Here is a 17,972-nt window from a genome sequence, read left to right as displayed (position 1 = left end):
TTGAGATCAAACAGGCAAAAAATAAGGGGCTTGAGATAACAAGCATGGGCACAGCGAGGCATAAAAATGGATCACGGGGATGGAATTAGAAAACTAGAAGAGAGAGCGGAGAGATAAGAGAAACGGGGTAGAAGAGAGAATGAGCGAATAAAAAGCAAGGGGACGTAATTATAAAATAGCACATAGTAAATCAATGCGGCGAGCATCTTTGTGGTTCAAGGCGCCGCAGTGAGAGCAGCAGTGTGTCCAGGAAAACACAAAACGCTTGACAAGTGTTTCAAATGTAAAGACAGGAGGAGGAGTGGAACAAATGAAGCGGACAGAGATAAGTGACACTATTTTAAAGTCAGTCAGCGCGCGCAATGACAACAAACAGACGTGTGCCAGTCAGTCCCTTAACAATACGATCCAAAAGTGTGTACTGCAAGATCAGCAGATTGGAAAACTCTCAGTCCACCCAGTTGCCCCAAATACAGTGGTGCCTGACTGACAATATTAACAACTGATTAAAAAATAGGCTTCGGGCTATTTAAAGCCACTCGCAGCTGAAGTTTACTGCCAAACATAAAACAAAGAGAACACCATATAGCATATTTAAAACAAGAGTGAAACTCCTTGCCTTGGGAAACTCTGCTTAGCTTAATGCTAACAAACTATATAAAAAAAAAAAAACGATTAGCAGTCATAGCCCTGCTTTTAGTAGCACCGAATATATGCACACAAATGGTGATGCAACACAGGTAGACAGCGAAGACAATACCTACAGGCGTATATTCTTTTTCCTTTATGAAAAATGACTAATTTAAAGCATTTTACTGAGTCGGTTCCATTGTTAGCACAAGTCGTATTCTTGTTCATTTGTGACTGCATCCAACCAGAAGGAACAGCACAGTGAATTGGATTGCAGCATCAAAGCATGACACACAAGCCGTTTGATTCTTTACATTCCATTTAATTACGCCATCACGCTATGTTTTTGAATAGTAACGATTACAGAGTAATTATGAATCGAATTATTGATTGAATTACTTCCAATCTCAACATTATACAATATTGGTTCATTGCAGACTCTAAATTGCCCATAAATGCGAATTTGACTATGAATGTCTGCTGGTCTTGTGTGCCCTACGACCAGTCCCGGGTCCACCCCGTGGTCTGGCCTCATGAGGATAAACGTCAAAGACGCTGGATTGGTGGCTGGATTGCGCGACGCAATTTCTTTACCTCAGTCGACATTGGCGTTCTTTGCCTTGCATTTCTGTTTAAGTCCTTCCTGCACAATTTGACAGGCCCGCCGTTTGTGCTGTCTGCATGTCAACCTTAATAATAGCTCCCCCTTTTGTGCTATGGCAAGACCACTTGGTCAAACTACATTGTCACTCAAGACGCAGATTCAGAGAGATTCCTCGGAGGTTGGTGATTACAATGGAAACTTTTCACCAGCAGCTACACTAGACCACCATCATGTAGCGTTTACCCCAGGCTACCCGAAATTAACACCTTTAAAAAATGTTGTTGTTTTTTTTCTTTTAAGTTTCTATAACGGTTAATACAGCAGTACGAAGGAGGTGGCGAAAATTCGATTTAACTATAACTTTGTATTACAAAATTAGAGCTTCATTTGCTGTTCTGAAGACAGAGGATTTGTTTTAGTGGTTGTGTGCTAGCTAAGCAGAGTAGGTACCATGCAATTGAAAAGGGGCATGGAGAAAAGTGCCTCAGGCCTTTCTTGTCTACATCTTCATTTCAACGAAGGTTTGCTTTGTCAGCTGCGGAGTGAAGAGGCCACACATTTACACTGTTCTCCAAACAGTGAGTAGTGTGATGTGAATCTTAATTTTGTAGTTTGCTTGCATTCTCTCTCTCTCTCTCTCTCTCTCTCTCTCTCTCTCCCACACACACCAACACCCACACACCAACACATTCTCTGCATATCAAAATCTAGGATAGATTATTGCTGCAGTAAAATGTAAAATCAATAAAAGTTGACATTTTCACAACCATTGTGTTATACAGCACTGTAGAAAAAAAAGGGCACATCATCATTTAGCTTTTATTACAGTAAAGTGTAAATTACTCTGTTGCTGTATATTACTATTATTTTGCATAATCACTATAATCTGCTGAATAAATTGGAACAGACGAACGTATAAATGCTTTCCTGATGGACTTCCTCGTATTTAAAACACGAATGAGGGCCTCAGCTGAAGAAAGAATATGAGATGAGGAGACAATTTAAATATTGACTTATGTGAACGCTATATGTACATTTCACATAGACAAGGTAAAGTAGGTAAGATAAGAATAGCCTAACATTGGAATACTTTCAACTGTACAGAAAGCACACACACGGACGCAAGTAGGGTTGGGCATCGTTTGAATTTGGACCATTACGGTTCTTTGATTCGATTCTGGTTCCTCACGATTCTCGATTCCGATTCTTAAAAAAAAAAAAAAATATCACATGAACTTCTCTTCTTCAATTTGACGAACTTTTGACTATTTATGACCTTTACCATGGATTAATCAAAGGGCTGTTTTTAAGCAGTATATTTATTTCAATACATTTTTTTGCATTATTATATCATATTATTTTTCACAAGAGCTTTATTTTTGAGAAGTTTAAGACAATACAATAATGCAGATGTTACTGACAGCATGCTACCGAACACCAATTGATTGGCTAACCTTGTCTTGCTTTAGAAAGAAAATATATATGATATATGACGGTAGCTCGAGTAGGGGCGAGCTTCCGTGCTATTGCGACTCAGCTTCGGCGGCAGGAGCCTGGGGCTGCGCGACCACTTTTTTTTTTTTTCCCCTTAAATCGGTCGTACTTCGCTCGTAGATCTTCCGCGCGGCTAACTAGGAATCGAAACTTAGGACCGACATTCTAAAATCTGAACGGTTCCGGGAGGACCGGAATGATGAACCCGGTTCCCACTCGATTCCAGATTCTTGGTGCTCAACCCAAGACGCAAGCATGCCAGGGAGGAACGATTTATTTTTTGGGGATCGACATCGCGATTCCAGACAACAATGTCATGTGACATCTGTGTTCATGCCCACAATGGCGCAAACGCCCATTTCTAACAGCATGCGGCTGCGAAAATACAAAAAGGAAAAACATCTCAATCCATAGTTAGACTGCGCTAGGTGCGAGACTTGGACTGGACGTGAAAATAGGTCCACATCTTTCCAGCATTAACAACACAGCCACATGATGATTCCTCTTACCCTTCTGTTCGGATTCCTCATTCCATCTTTCCTCAATCTACTCACAAGCTTAACCAGAAAATGCAAAAAAAAAGTCAAAAGCTATGCACAATAAGAGCCAGATGTATAGTGGGTCTGGTGTATATTTTGATGTTTTCCATTTGACTTTTTTCATATACGTAAGCACACGCACACACACACACAACTCTGTTGCTTCCATATTTTTCTGCTTTTAGTTGCACAGCAGGGGACTAGCACACACAGCTCAGTACCAATTCTTAACTGTGCTGCACTATTATGTAGTATAGCTCTCCTGACAATGCAGACGTGTCCTTCGGGGCTTAACAGAGCCAAAACTGGAACATTAAAAAGAACGTCAGGTTTCTTGCAGAGCATGTGCGATGGTGTTTGTGCTCTTTTATTCCGGTATGCTTCTACGTGGGTGAAGGAACGTGTGCATAAGAGGAGGTTTGGTGTCTATATGGCATTGGATGATTGCATTACTTTTTTCTAAGATGTCGTTACAGATTTAGTTGGCTGCATATATATATATATATATATATATATATATATATATATATATATATATATATATATATATATATAGTACAAAGTACAAAGAGATTTCTTTATATAGAGAGAGGAAAAGTAAAATGGAACTGAAATAATGTGGTTGCAGAAGTAAAAATATTACAGCACTGCATGGCCATTAGATTAAATAAAAAAGTTACGGTTTCTTATATTTGTTTGCGTGCACCATAATGACCTCCTGTTTTGTGCCAATACCATATTTCCCCTCCAGGATTTCTTTAAAGGTCTGTTATTGTTTATCACAACAGAGTTAGTATAGTCCCCAAAGAGGGCTCAGGGATAAGCAATATACTCGGAAACCGAAACAGAGGCTCTTACCATATGAAAGGCAAAAGGGAAAAAATAAGCATGCGTATGAAAAAGGGCATAAGACATAAAAAGATGGCGAAGTGGGATGAGAAGGGTGTGTGTCCTGAAAGAGAGAGGAAGAGCGGAGAAGATGGGATGATGGAGAGAGAGCGGGGTAGGGGAGAGGGACTTCAACAACGAACCTAGCTGTGTTCCCCAAGTGGCTTCTGTTCTGTCTTGTTGGCTCTTTGCAGCTCCGGCTCTCAGGATTACCGCATTTACACTTCTGCTTAAAAATAGCTCCCGCGATAATTTATTTAGCTTGAGTACGCCATCCGCTATTGTGTTTCCCGAGAGTGCAGCTACATATACATACATATATATATATATTTGTATTTTTTTTCCCCCCAATAAATCTGATTCTTGTGCTCTCAGTATCTGTTCCTTGAGTTGTGATATTCTTAAAATCCCATTTTCTTGCTCTCCCGACTGTTTACCAAAACATCCCAGTGTATCCCTTAGACGTGTAGTGTTTACAACTAATTGCAAGAGCAACGATTAGTATCACTTTGGTTAAATGGAGACATTAGCAGAGCTCGAATACAATTTATTGAGAGCCTGCAGGTATGCACCGGTAATTTACTTTAATTTGTAGAAACCCGCAAGTATTTTTTTAGTTACAGAATCTCACGAAAACACGTACTTGCAGAGACATTAGCAGAGCTCCAACACAATTTATTGAGAGCCCGCAGGAATGCATTGGTAATTTCCTTTAATTTGTAGAAACCCGCAAGCATTTTTTTTGGGGACAGAATCTCACGAAAACACGTACTTGCGTATAAAAATGGGCAAAACCAAGTATTACTACGCAAAAAAATAAGGGGAAAAAAAGAAGTGCTTGTATCACTGAATGCTTGAATTATGGATGAAATATAAAACGTTGGAATTGTATGAAGTGACTGAGAAGTCAGTGCATTGTGTTTGCATCACAATAAAGTAAATCACAGTAATCACAGGACGCCATTCAAACTGGAGCACTACTTGGTTGAAATTAAGATTAAAATGGGATATTTTGGATTTTATCGCCATGAATTCGAGAGATTGCTGTACATAAAAACACTAGCACCAATACATTGAGAGCATTGTACACATATCTCGGGCCTGTATGATTTTCAAAAAATATTCATTCCGGACCGTCAAGACCCAATAAAAACTGAGCAAAAACACATTTTGAGTCCCCAAAACATTGATCTCCCTTTATGTTGCTGCCATGTGATTGGGCGATAAGTGGCTTCAGGGTCAGGTGATCAGATGTACTTAACGGGTCAAGGTGAATAGTGTGACCGCAGCACTCCCCGTTTCAAGGACAAGCTTTTAAGAGATTGGTATGTAAGGTGGAGGAGGAGGGGGGGGGGAACAATCTGTTACCAGAGCGATATCCATTTTGCCCTTGGGATACATCTGTCGAGTGTCTTTTGAGCATACTTGAAAGAAAAGATATTGAACAGGACATGCTCAAAGTTGAACACACTTAAACATAAGCTATGAGGGGCCTTCAAAGAGCCAAGACAAGAAGGCTTGGCTACTGGTTTGAAGAAGAAGAGCTTCAGTAGCTGAGGTTAAAAGGAGCTCATCGGTCTTTGTAGCGTGGTGAATCGAATTTTCCGCACAAATGTGATGACTCGACAACGTGGAGGGTTGGGTTCCGTACGAGGAAGTGACTGTGGGAAATTCCAACTCTACTTTTCGATTTGGCTTTTGTCTCACTTGCTTCGGCTTTTGGAGGTCCCAACGCCGCCGGCCCCTGATGACCTCGCATGACGCAATGGCCCAGATACCCTAGCAACTATTATTCCCTTTTTGCTTCAGCCATAATGGGATTGTATTGTTTCCGCTCGCATTCCTGCTCTCGTACGGACAGTGAGCCTTTCTTTGGTGAAAAGGTGCCACTGCGTGTTATTTTATCATTCGCACTTTCAAATTATTCAATACGCAGGCAAAGTAAAGGCATAGTAATTGATTTATGAGCCCCTCCTAAATTATCTATGATCAGAAGAAAGAAGTCTTCATAGTAGAGCAGTTACTTTTAATAGCTTTAAGGATCAGCACAGCAGAAAGGAACAATTATTAAATTAAACACGGAACGGTAATGTATTACTTTTTCTTTTTCTTTTTTTTAAGGCTCGCTAAACTTACATTTTATACATTCAGAGTTAGACAACTTGAACAACTGAAATCACATTACATTATATTTAGTGAGGTTTCTTTGTATTTTGATTTTGTTCACCTGTTAGTTAGCAGGCTGCGTCCTGGTTCATGAAAGGTGACGAACAGGTGGGCAGTGCCATTTTGATTGTTGCGGTTCCACTGATGTCCGAATGTCTCAAATTGTGTAGCGCAAACTGTATCCAGCGACTCCAGATGATCAGATCTTTCCTGGCTCTTGCACAAACCTACCAAGTTGAATGTGTGTGTGCGGGCTCGTGATTCCACTGTACTGTATTATTAACATGAAGCGGTCAGACCATGAATAGCTTCCTGGTTCCATACGGTTTTTGGCGATCACAAGGAGGGCATTGCACTGGAAATCTTATGGATAGTGACAACTCATGTAAAGCGTTTAGGATCTTACTGCATCACTCAAAATGCAGATATTATTTTCTAAATATTTCACAAAGACCGAATTCAAAACATGATAAAGCCCTTAGAAATCTAAGTGGAAAGTTACTGACTAAATTATGCGGATAAATGAAGGTGAAGTGAAATCAAGGCTTCCTCCCTGGGACAAAAGTAATCATGATGAAAAGGAAAATGTAATTTTTGCTCGATTAAAAACTTTTGTAAACACTTTAATCTGTCTTGAGTGTCTCTGGGATTCAGGGAGTCTAAACTAATGTGCTTGTTTGGTAATTAAATAAGAGATAAAGAAGACAATTTGTGCCGCCGGTGCATATCAAGCTGGGAGTACTTGTTAAAGTGTTTGGGAGTGTGACATTGAGTCTTTTCATGAGTGGGCAAGTGCATCTGTGCAAGCACTTGTGAAGACACATTTAAGTGTTAGTTCTTAAGGTGTTATGACAAAGATTTCCTGTTTTTGTGGTCGCAAAAACATATAGCGTACATTTAATTCAAACGGTCGGATTTGAAAGTGAAGTCTTGCAAGAGCAGGCATCATGCCCTGAGCACAAAACAGCTGGAGGAGTTCATGATATACTGGCGTTCATCCAAAACATTGAATGTGATTGCCATTGCATTGATGAATCTGGCTCCACAGTTTACATTCTGCTGACCGTCAGAGTTCAATGGTAGAGTTAAAGCGGAAGTCAACCCCAAAATTTTCTTTCCAATATGTGCTATGCAGGCCCACTAGTCGAAAACATGGCATTCTGATTCCTCTTGTGTTTGTGTCATATGAGTTAGGCAGGAAAATCCACCCGTTTTTGTCCATCTCAGGGGGCGGCCATTTTGTGACCTCTGTCGACTGAAAATGACATCACAGTTGCTCATGACTCAGGTAACAACCAATCAGGGCTCACCTGTTTTCTGAAGCTGAGCCATGATTGGTCGTGACCTGAGCAACTGTGATGTCATTTTCAGTCGACAGAACATGACAAAATGGCCGCCCCCTGAGATGGACAAAAACGGGTGGATTTTGCTGCTTAGAATGTGATGCTGTCGAAAAGTTTGGTGCAACTAACATTAGTGCTGGTGCAACCAAGAAAAAAATTCCATTGATCGTAATCAAAAAGCAAAAAATGCTATATGGAGAAAAACTCACCAAACATATAATTACTTATAACGCTATACGTTTAAGTATAACTCTGCTTGAAATTATTTTCTAAACGTCGTTTTTTGTCACATTCAATAAAATTAATTATAGTGTATTACAGTCTAAAAGTGCTGATTCGGAACCTCCCTCCCACCCGCACACTCGCCACTAGTGATTGATTGTGTATTCTGTATGCGCGGCGTGCCCCCGCTGACTCTGTGACGTTGAACGTACATTAACCGGCTGGGGGTCTGAATACGTGACGAGGCTCCTGCTTTCCCACGGGGATCAAACCTGCCGCTGTTACCACGCATCACCCTTGAGCTCGACACCTCAACCTTAGCGCCGTTAAGTATGCATCGTACCAAGCCGGCTGTGTGGAAATGTATGTAGTGTTACTGTCAGGGTGTGTAGGTCCCAGGGAGTACACACGAGGGCACCGGGGGGGGGGGGGGGGGGGGTGGAAGAGCTATGCGATGAATATTAATCACCCCGTGTGTGTGGATTTGGGAAGGGACTCGAGGGATTGCTGTGAAGTATTACCTTGGGGGATTTGGACTACACACATTCATTAAGCATCAGTACTACGTGCATGCGGCTGAAACAGGGCACCATGTCCCTGCATGCCCCCCGGCATGGACACAGTCAGCTTTATACGTGTGCTGAGATTACACAAGCACTGGGCTGCGACAGCAAACTGCACAGTATACGTTCACGCTGCGCATTCAACGGCGGTAAACATTTTCAACAGCACCTACCTGCAGTTTCATAATACGTCTGGGTCAACAGACATTGGGAAATCGGGGGGAGGCTAATGGAATCAATTAGTTCGCTGCCGGAAATCAGCAGTCTTGTTTTAAAGCGGCATTAGATGCACAGTCGGGGGACGATGTTTGCTTAAAGAACTGCATAAATATCCATTTGGAGATGCTTTTCAGAGATCTTCATGTACGGAGAGCTCAATAAAAAGAGGGCATTTCATAATCAAGCAGACAGAACTTATTTATAATCAAGTAGATGAGGAGTGTTTTATAATCAGGCAATTACTGGGAAAAAAAAATAACGAGCAATAAAAGTATTAGAATCTGGAAAAATATGACATTGTGTATTGTGTGTGTGTGTGTGAAGCAACTAGTGTTTAACAGGGAGGACGTGAGCTTGCATTGCTTAAAATTAAGCGCTACACAATATTTGTTCTGTTGTTTTAATATGATGATGAATTCGGTTGTTTCTGGGGAGCTGTAAATAATTGTTTGAATTAATGAACAGTAGGTAATAAGATGTGAGTGCGTGCGTGTATGCATATAGGTGTAATATCCAAGACCATGTAAGGTAATGTATGCGATTATATGCAATGGCCGGGAAGGCAATATACTGCAAGTGGCAATTGGAGGGACTCCGCTCTGTTCTCTGGAATGCCAGGACAGGCTCACAACAAAGTTTCAGTAACTATAATGGCCAAAGGCCCTTAAAGTGAAACTAAATAAATCTGTATTCCCTTAATTGTTGTCGTACAATACATCACATTTCTGTAAAACGTTAAAAGTAAAAACAGTCATCATGTGCATATCATAAAAACTCTTCCCTTCAAGGTTAATAAATACACGTGTTTGGTTTTAGTTTTGCGTTTTCTTTTTTCCAGTGATGGCAAAGAAGACGTGTGATGAGGACCATCGAACAGTAAATAAAACATGTTTCCATCTCCTGACTGACAGAAATAGGTCACAATCATGCAAAAAAAAAAAACATTTTAGTTTTATGATGAATGTGACAAGTGTACTACTGAGCGTACCATCAGTTACAAGTACAAAATCATTTTTAATAAAGACTTGCATAAGTAAATAATGCCAAAATGTTATTTAAAACTTTTTGATAGTTTCTTACATTTTTTATTACATGCTTAAGAAAAATTGCCTTAAAATCTGAACTAATCAACATCTGGTCTTTGTCCCGGAACTTTGTTCTGTTACAGAGGTTCCAACTTTGCTCCATGTAATATGTTTATGTAAAACACCAATACTGTACCATGCCAAAGCATTTAGAATGCAAAGCAATGCTAAACCAAGATGAGTCTTTTAGGGAAGTGAAAGCGAAGACCGGGAACATTTACACAAACGATGAGTAATTGCCCAAGAGCCTGCAAGCATGGCCCACAAATAAACCTGTCACCTGTTTTCACCGCCTACGTGACACTGAGTAATTACACCGAAGCGGACATTCTGCCATGTTACTGGATGGCAAAGTTATCGCCTGACGAATTGTTCGTAGCGCCAAAGGAATTACAGAAGGATGGAATTAACATCCGCCGATGTATCGCCCGATTCTTTTTTGTGCAAACAAGTAAACAAGCCTGAACAGCAGATAAGATCTAAAAAGCGCCCGTCTTTAGGGATAATAGAATAAAACCTCCTTGTGCGTTTGGATCGTATGACGGTACAAGATGTATGTAAGAGAAGGAGGACATCGATAATGACCAAGCTCTGGGGAGACGACAACATCGGGACAACGGAACTATACAGTGACGAGACAGATGGAAGGTACAGAGAAAGAGGGAGGAAGAGCAAAATATCGAGAGACCACGCCGTAGTGGGTGGAATACAAAGCATTTAAATCAAGACTATAGACAACCATTTGAAAAACAGCATGGAATTGTTTGAGTATACCGGTTAATTTGAGCAACAGTGAATACCAATAGAGAACAGCATTGAAAATCAAGAAACATCCTGAAAGCAACATTTTTCAGCGTGTTTCAACGTTTTGGCATGGTTGTGGTGTTGAAAAATGTTATTTTATTTAGATATGCTTGATGCTTATCTTATCTCCCTTCAGTCTAATCTTCAGGAGGTAAAATGCATGCTCAATTGGATTAAGGTCTGCTGATTGTGTTTAGGTTTTAGACTGGCCGAGTCAATGTTTCTATCACCAAATGCTGTGTAGTGCTAGTGGTATTTTGTCAAAGTTGGTAGTCAGAAACGCTAAACGAAGGCCGTTAAAAATGATAGGCAGACTGGCCTATAGGCGATTACTACTTGGCGGACGGACAGCGGAAGGGTACCCCGGCTGTAGGCGATAAACGGACCGCAAATATTTAGTAAAATGCCCAGCTTTGGCAAATACCATGTACCATCTGAAAATACGAACTTTTAGTCTTCAGTATACAACAAAAAACAAAGCAATTGACCGTGCCGTTCCAATACTTTAGGAGGGGACTATTGGCTTTATACAAGACTGAGAAGCCCCATGCAAATACATTCAGACATTCATTTCAGTTATTTCCTGGTGATATGTGTACGGTTGAACATGAACGTGTGGAAAAAGCATTAAATGCAGCAAACTGTCTGAATGCCTCTTTAGGTAAATCACTTGTCTCGCTGAGTGAGCACATGGCACTTAAACAAAATCTACTTGACCTTTTCTGCTCGCAGACATGAGTAAAAACAATCGCGTGCTAAATCCGGCACCATTAAACCAAGGCGTTTCATTGTTCATTACCAGCGGAGGAGAAAATGAATTTGTCTTCGTGGATCACTGGTTGCAAGGCAAGCAGGTTGTACACAAACCAATCCCGCCACTTACTGTGACAAACCAAACAAGCAGCAATCAAACCAAAGGCCATCATTCCTACACTGCGCAACACGGCCATTGCTGGCAAGCGCATTGTGACGCATGTTTGCCAGCTGGAGACGGTTGACAGACAAATGAGAATTACAGCGCTCGCCTCTTTATCATCCCGTTTGACTTACTACTGCACTCGTGTGATTGATGGCTGAATGCAGGCCTCAGTGTGTAGGAGATGAAGAGACAGGAGCTACAATGCCCGACAAAAAGCAGAAAGAAGACAAGAGGAATTGAAACGATAGTGAATAGGCATTGTTAGTCTTTGGAGGGATGAGCTGCCATTTGTTCGGGAGAATACAGTTGTCTGCTTCAATAGAACATGCGTGTTCTTTGGAAGTTCCACGCTTTTGAAAGTTTGTCATTTTGCATTCTGTCGAGCGCAGCTGCATTTGAATAATTACAGCTAACAACTTTGGGGATGACCCGGTTCCTCGGCAGCTTTACTCACAGCTGTTAAATGCAATGCCAAAATCAGCATTCTGATACTGCCTTGATTTGTTCATGAGCCTGCCAAGGCTAATAAAGACATGGGGTCTGATTTACTAAAGATTTCTTGCAAGGAAAATGGATGAAAACTTGATTAGGAGGTTATGTCAGTTGACTTCAGGTGAGAGGCACCTTGGACTGGTCACCAGTCAATAGCAAGGCACAATTAAAAAAAAAAACAACCGTTCACACCCGTTCACACAGAGCCTCTCACAACTGAATTTGTGACTGCAATGTCAGTGATGCAATGTTATCGGCCGGGCTGATTATCGGCGCTGATATTTGGCATTTTAATGAATATCGGTATCTGCCTTTTTTTTTTTTTTTTAATTTTTTTTATTTTATTTTTTTAAATCTGATGGCCGATAACAAATCAATTTAAAACTGTGTTAACTTCAAGGAATTATTTATTTAAATTTTCTGTCAACCCTGTATGGATTCAACTGACCCTGGGAACACTCTGCATCTTTTATTTTTGTTTGATATCAAAACAAATTTCAGTGAAATTTAAACATTTCTGTCATTTTGAAATTTTGGAGAACTTTATTTACTGTCAAAAACTATAGTGAGCAATTAAGTTTCCATGTAACTTTTTAAGACATGCCGATGACGCTGGGAGCTCCCTGAACTTTGGTAGAATTTTACAACAAATGATTAAAAAAAAAAAAAAAAATCTACATTATGCAAATCTGAATACCGTACTTATTTAATAATATTTTTCTTAAAAATGTTTCAACAAAGTCAATTAAATTAAGTAAAATTAATATTGGCTTCAAATATCGGTTATCGGCCTCCTTGACTACCAATAATCGGTATCGTTCCTGAAAAAAACAAAACATATCGATCTATCTCTAATTAATATATCTGAAGTCAAAACACATTAACAACATTTTTAGACGATGAAGGTGAACCCAGCTCACCCAAAAATTCTCTAGGATTCTTTACTATATGAAACTTGCCAGTATGAATGAACATTTATGAGTTTAAATAGTTTAACATGGAAGCTTCTCAAGCACTGAAACTAAAGACCACACTAATTTCCATATCCCCATTTTCTCATGGGTTCACAAGTGGTAAATGTAACTTTTATAACAGCAAAAGATCCCAAGGACCAGCTGTAATTAACATGGTCCAAAAAAAAAAAAATGCAAAAATGATGTCTGAACACTTCTCGATTAAACATTTTGCCAAGAAGGTAATTTTCTTTTTGATATTTGAGTTTTCTTTTTGTCTGTAAGAAGTCTTAAATGTGCACACGCAATCACAAGCCCTCTGAGCCAACTCTTAATTACAGAAGCAGCCACTTCAGGCAATTTGAAAGCAGCCGTGATAAACTAAGGTGTTTACATCATCAAAAAGCAGCTGTGCTTGCAGGAGAATTGAAGAAATTAGCACCGTTCATCACACACTACAGCGGGAAGCGCTGACTTGACTCAAAATCAAATTTTAAGTACGTTGTCCCATGGAAAAAAAGAGTGAAAAACATTTGCTGTATGAAGCAATTCCGTTCTTTTTGACGTGACATCTCTCGCCAAGTGCACGTCAGACCGGCTTTCCGTTTTTGTCTTCAGCCATGCTGCTATTTGTCACTTCACTACAACTTTATTCAGACTCCTTCTCAAATGAGAAAACAGCAAATGACGCGTAGATTATGATGTCTCCATTAGACATGTTTCTCGAATCACTGAAATGTGGGTGTTCGAAGCAATTACTTAAAGTTTGCATAGAGGCAAGTAGTAAGCAGAAAAGCATCTCTGTTTCCATGACGAGCCTGGCTCGCCTACCTTTTTCTCCAAATCCCAGGAATGTGCTTAAAACCGGCATAATAATTTTTTGGTCATGGTAAGAGCAAAGAAGAGGGAAGGTGTAGGAGGAAAAAGTGGAATTTAAATTGAATCACTGTGAGTCAGGAGGCCTTGGTGACGAGAGGAAAGACAAGGACCGGACCAAAAAAAAGTCAAACTTGAGTTTTCTCAAAGTAATGACAATCCCTTATAATGTACGGTGTGTCTAAGGTTGGCACGGCGCGGCATGTGTGGTTAACACGTTTGCCTCACAATCAAAAAGTATCAAGATTTGAAAACTGGCTCGGATCTTTCTCTGTAGCATTCGCTCATAGTGTTTGATTCGTTGCTAAGCTAATTGAAGACTGCCCATGGGTGTCAAGTTTAAAGGGGTATATTCTCACTTTTCGTGCTTAAGTCAATTTCTTACGTGCCTTTCAAGGTGCGAAGATTCTCCCGTCCAGGCTTTTGACAAGTCCACCAATTCAAATGGGAAATAAACAGGCGTAGTGGATCCGGATTTTTGTCAGTGACGTTCGAGGCTCATCTGCAGGCTATGTTGAAGGAGCATGTGTTTTTGCATTCACTTTTGAATAAAACCATTAAAAGCAATTTAATCGGAATGCCACGCTCATAACGGACGGTGCAAATTGAGAGTTGACTGGGTTGCCAAGCAACACAATGCGAATGCCGCATCAAATACAGGTGAAGAAAAAAGTCAGCAGTCGCGACAATGTCACTAATGTAGTAGGGACACAGCCGTTGGGCACTCAATGAGCGGATATGTTTTGCGTTTTTCTACTGTGGCCATTGTGTGTGTCGTCATTGTATATTTAAATGTGCTTGTTGCAAGTAAATACACCCCTTAATAGACAGTTTTAAACTCATACTTATTCAAATTCATAAACATTACGCACCTACTACGATTATTGCTAATTCTGATCGCCTTGTCACGGTTTAGCCAACAATTTAATTTCATTCTGTGTATACGTACTGTAGATCTTACTAAGATCCGGTAATGGCGCCATAGAGCAAATGAGTCACCATGAAGCTTCGAACCATAAGTAAACCAAACAGCTGGAATACCTCAATGCCCCATGAACCTTCATTTCACCGTCCCTACCTAAAGACTTGGTGCTAGTAGTAAGCAAGCAAAGGGAACAGAAAAATGCGGTTGGACCACAGAAGGTCTTTTACCAGGGCAGAAGCAACGAGGAAAGATCAGGAACAAACTAGGTCAGAACTGGGGAGGCAATTCGGGAAATGACCAGTGGAAAGTCTGGCATGACGCAGAGACAATCTGGCAAAGCTGACGCGGAGCGAGGCCGCTTATAAGGTGGCCGAGTAGCGAGCCTCAGCTGGGTTGTTCTCCAGGTGTGGGTGGTTGGCTAACGACCTGAGGTGTGGCCAGTAGCAGACCGGAAAATTCCACCATAGACAAGAAGCATTGTGGCGCCCATTTCCAATGAGAGAAAATGCCGAGTTACTTTTACATCACACCTACACGTAATCAGGTAAGTGTTCCTGAGAAAATGCTCAAATCAAAATTTGCAGCCCTCACAGACTTAGTCCATTTAAGCTTTTGTGCAAGGCGAAAACATTGAAACCGTATTTTTCGATCCCCGGAGAAAAATGGCCTCGCGCAACGAGTCGTGAGATTCATGCATGGGACCATTCATTTCCCAGGAAGTGGAGACTTGATGTGACCTGACAGCCATGTATCCTGTACACCTACTGAGGGACAAGAGCGTAAAAATGAGATTCCACTATATGGTGACTAACTTTAATCAAATGTACACGCGCATTCAAACTTTAAGCGAAAAGAATATGGTCCCAGTGTAGTGAAGTGTGGCATGTCTTCCTGAACTCAACAGGTGAGCAGTTTTCAAAATATACTTCAACATAATTGCGATTTTCAGTTCATTCAAGATTGTCTGCAGCACACAGCAGATTGTAAAATGGATGCAAGTCACTTTTTTTTTTTTTTTTTTTCTTGCGTGCACGTACATGTGCAGACACCTCGACGGGTGTTTGCACCCGTGTGCCTCTTTCCCAATTTTCCATCAGGCCGAGCACTGTCAGTCGTGTTGTATAGCGCGGACCTATTCGATCAGTCTCGGGGAAGAGAGTGCGCCTGCAGCACAGTGCACGGCCACCGCTTCTTCTCCCGGGAGCCACTTCCCCTTAATTGAAACCCAACCGAAACACAAGCCTGCAAAGTACAGAGGCTCCTGCGACAGAGTTATCTGCGGCATCTCGGCCTCACATAGTCGCGATGGACAGCCTCTGGCCCGGAGACCGAATGACGGGACGCACACACACCCAAACTTAGATGAGATGTTCCCCTCAGTCTTGAGCGCACAATGGAATATGACAAAACACAATCCCGCAGAGGCGCACGCAATGATGGCACCAAATCGTGGTCTGCCCGATGAGGAGAAGGGAACGTGATGCAAAATAGATGGCGGTCATGGAGGAGGCACAATGGAATAAGAATGATGAAAATCAAAGACAGGGGATATATTGCCACAGGACAAGAGGGTTGTAAAAAAAATAAATAAATAAAAAAAAAAATGCAGGAAAATCCGAAGTTAAGGAGGGTAGAGGTAAACGCAAAGTCAAGTATGGGCTGCAAATGAATAGTTATTGTGTCTCTGTGATTGCTTGTTTAAACTGGGTTAAGGCTGCCGGCGACGCACTAATCACTGTTTAAGTCTGTTAACTGCGGAGGCATGGCAAAGTGATTCCTTACACACTATAGATAATGAAATAAAATTCAGCCACTGCCAATAAATTATTGTGATAGACCTGCTGCTTCACAATGTGTGTGTAGAGCCAACTACTGCAATAAAAATGTTTTCAGTTCAGGGTGAAGAGAAAGACTACACGCCAAGTAAATGTGTAGGGCTGCACTATCATAATAACCCTAACAATGACTTTGAGACTTTGGGATGTGGTCATTAGGAATTTAAAATTCAGTCCCATTTTGCTGACTGCTCGGGGTCGATCAAAAATACGCAGGGGGTCCAAGACCCCCCAAAAGGTAGAGAACCATTGGTTAAGACAACTACAACAGCATCCCTCACTTGTTTATGATACTTATATGCCAATGTATAAAACTTCCTATCGTAAACATGGAAACTGTTTTAACTCATTTGATTCATTTCCTTTCTTACATATAAATTGTGCAAATGTTAAACGGCTGTAACGGAAGAAATTTCTCCCTTGGTTAATTTTGATTGACGCTGTCAAGAAAAGCAAATCATTGTCAAAGCTGTGACATTTTGAAATAGAATGTAACTGTTACTACTTCTCCACAAGGTTTGCAGCTGGCACATGTTCAGACTAACTGCAACACACCCACTGCTGGTCAACAAAAACTTGTACACTGTAGAGGCAGCTTATCTTTAGTTTAGTAGTTCAAAAACATATTACTGTATATTTATCTGATGTAAGCCCTTTTGACACGAATCATTCTGTACGTACATATACTGTATATTGAATTAATGTCAGTAATATGCTGCATTGGCACGTAGAGTTAATTAGCTTCAGTAGCATCTCGTTTTTTTTATTGCTGGAGAAAGAAAAACATAACCTTCAGTGATATAATGTATTATGAAGTTACCTCCAATAAAGCTTTTGCCTCATATAAAGAGTTTATAGACAATTCTGACCAGCTTTTACCAAAACGATCACAAACTCTGATATGTGATATTTACATACACAGAAGTTTGAACTGGGTTCGTCAAATAGGAAAAGTAAACTGCAGTTCATATCTACACTTATATCCCAATAAAGTGGTACCGTGGCTTTAAAAACATACTTTGTTCTGTTTGGATGCTCATAACTCAATTTATTTCTATATCAAATTAATATTCATTCTCTATCACAATGTCATTATTCCATTCCGGGACACTTGTACCTCAAGGTACCGTTGAATGAATGGTCAACTAACTTTTTTTTTTAATCCCTCCTAAATCAAGCTAACTCAGACCCACGGATCTATCGCTTATCTTTCAGCATCCAAACCATTTTGCCTTGCTTCTCACCATGATCAGAAATTAGACATGCCAAGGTCACATGATACCAAGCGGTGGCAATATGCAGACAAGGTCCTTCCTAACCTTCCTCTAGTTTCAAGCAACAGCCGGACACTGCTTAGCATGCACTCAACACCTGTCTTGCCCGCAGTCCTGCTTTCCAGCAGGAGTTCATCATCA

The 17,972-nt window shown here is 40.7% G+C and overlaps 1 protein-coding gene across 7 annotated transcripts in view; it reads right to left on the bottom strand.

Annotated features, from left to right (window-relative positions):
- Positions 1-17,972, bottom strand: part of samd12 (sterile alpha motif domain containing 12) — an 87,145-nt gene that overhangs the window by 19,911 nt on the left and 49,262 nt on the right. The gene's annotated exons all lie outside the window — the stretch shown is intronic.

The sequence above is a fragment of the Filicampus tigris genome, chromosome 18 (genome assembly GCF_054856515.1).
Source record: "Filicampus tigris isolate MCC_2025a chromosome 18, RoL_Ftig_1.0, whole genome shotgun sequence".
In the NCBI taxonomy this organism is placed as follows: Eukaryota; Metazoa; Chordata; class Actinopteri; order Syngnathiformes; family Syngnathidae; genus Filicampus; species Filicampus tigris.
This window is presented reverse-complemented; position numbering and strand designations above follow the sequence as displayed.